Consider the following 2,187-nt stretch of genomic DNA (forward strand, 5'->3'; position numbering starts at 1 on the left):
TGCATAATTTTAGAAAAATATTTTAACATTTAAATCATACCTTCTTTTATCCAGAAACAATATAACTCCATATTACTCACATGAGTGGAAGTTGTTAAGTTTCCATTGTCAAGGTATCTTTTATTAATATTTTGAGTAACTGAAATTGTGTCAGTTCCTGACAAGTCTTGAATAGACTAATGTGAAAGTTAATAAAATTTCTTAACAGCATTCTCCTGATATCTAAATGACTTTTTTAAATATCTACATATAAAATATGATCTAGCCGATACATGTAAATATCTAACATTTTTAGCCTGTATAAAAACAGTAGTGTGAGCAAAACCTTACCAAGCTAGCATGTAAGAGTGGTCTCAGAGATATTGGAATATCTCTGTACTATAAATTAGGCAAATTGCTTTAGACTAAGTTTTATGTGTAACTACTACTATAAGAATAAATTTTGAAACTTGGAGTGGAAACTTTAAACTTGAAATTACAAATTTTCAAACAGATCTGTTTTATGCTTAAGATGCAATAAGTGACTAGGTACAAAGTATTCTGATGCTTGGTTGGAGTGGACCAGTAACATTGGTAACTTAATGATATTTTTTCAATGAATGGCCTGAATTAAGTGTAAATAAGCTAAAGTGACCCGTATCTTAATTGCTTTGAAATTAAATGAACACCAAAATATCTGCAGTTGTGTTTTATTTATTTTTAATCTGTATATTTATATAAGTATATTGTAAAACCATTTCAAAATTACACTGGTATGTGAATGTGACATTGTTCAAGAGAAATACACTAATTTACAATTAACAAGTGGCATAAGGCTTCTTCAGTTTCTGAACTGATGTTAAAAACAGCTTTCTACCGTGGTGCTCATGTTCTCTTTGCTCCCTATTTGTCTTCTAAGTTTGCTAAAACAGAATAAAACCATATCAAAATGATGTAAATAGTCCAGATATTTGATATTTAATAAGCCCTGCAATTGTGACAAGAATAGTTACAGTGATACCCTACCAGGGCTACCGCTGCCAGTGATGGCTCAGGGGTTACTTACCTAGGTTTTAATATTTACCTAAATAAAACAATGGATTGTTTTATTCTAGTTAAATTCAGTAGTATAGGTACCTACTAACAGCTCGTTTGTTAAAAAGTACTCAAGTGCAAATGCCTTAACCTTTACATTTATTTAGCTATGACATCTTCATGTTTAAGTTGAATATATATGTAGCAGATCTGCTCCTAAGCATACCAAAGGTTAAGAATGCGAGCGCTCGCCTTTTGCGTCCACCTTTTACTAAGCATACAAACCTTTATTTTAATTCAATCTATTGATATATTTTTCGATTGTACCTACCTAAATATGTCTAATTAGCTTTTGAAGGTTGCATAAAGGAGCATTTGTATTGCATTTTATCGTGATATGTCTTTAATATTGAATTCCAACCGAGAAATCTGATAATATATTAAAATCCAGCTACCTGCGGAAGCAATGATTTGATTCAAACATTATTTTCTCCAGCATAGTCCGTTTGCAAATAGGTATTTTTTGATCTCGTTTATCATATTGATTGACATCGTTTTTACTCCAGTTTAAATTGTCCCTCTCATAATAATAACAATTTCCAAATGCTTCAATAAACCGCGAGCGGCAATTTTAGTTGACGTACGAAGAGCGCACTCAGCGGAAAAAAATATGTTTCGGTTCGATGTACATTGCTGCTTTTCTTAGCGCAATACTGCTCTGTGAGTGTTGCCATACTTCAGTTTGCTTTACATTGCTACTGACAGACTTTGCTTGACAGACTATATAATTGAATCTAAAAATAATCATCGTGTGCATTTATTTAACTGGCAAGATGTTTACAACTTTCTGTCATGTCAACAATAAAATTATTTGTCTTAAATGTCACTGTCAACGTGAAGTGAACAAGATGTTTTTACGTAGCTTTGTTTTCCAATTTTCTCAAAAAAGAAAAAAACAAACATATTGTAACTGCATTGGCAACTAATTTGTTAGCACCTTACATTATTACGGGTGATGTATTCATATCATTTTGCACACGTTCTTATTCCCTATATAGTACAACAAAGTTATGTACTAATTCTGCTTTTGATTGTACATTGCTGTTTTCTTCAAACGCCTACTGAGTAAGGTCGAATCAAATGATCAGACGAGCTAACGCAGATCTGGAGGTC

At 32.1% G+C, this 2,187-nt stretch overlaps 1 long non-coding RNA gene across 1 annotated transcript; it reads right to left on the reverse strand.

Annotated features, from left to right (window-relative positions):
- Positions 1 to 673: 673 nt before the first annotated feature.
- On the reverse strand, positions 674 to 1,802 carry LOC133525667 (uncharacterized). Its single transcript, XR_009800607.1, has 2 exons — positions 1,470 to 1,802; positions 674 to 902 (listed from the first exon to the last, which is right to left on the reverse strand). It is a non-coding gene; the product is annotated as an uncharacterized LOC133525667 (long non-coding RNA).
- Between the last annotated feature and the right edge of the window lie 385 nt (positions 1,803 to 2,187).

Source organism: Cydia pomonella, chromosome 15, assembly GCF_033807575.1.
Source record: "Cydia pomonella isolate Wapato2018A chromosome 15, ilCydPomo1, whole genome shotgun sequence".
Taxonomy (NCBI): Eukaryota; Metazoa; Arthropoda; class Insecta; order Lepidoptera; family Tortricidae; genus Cydia; species Cydia pomonella.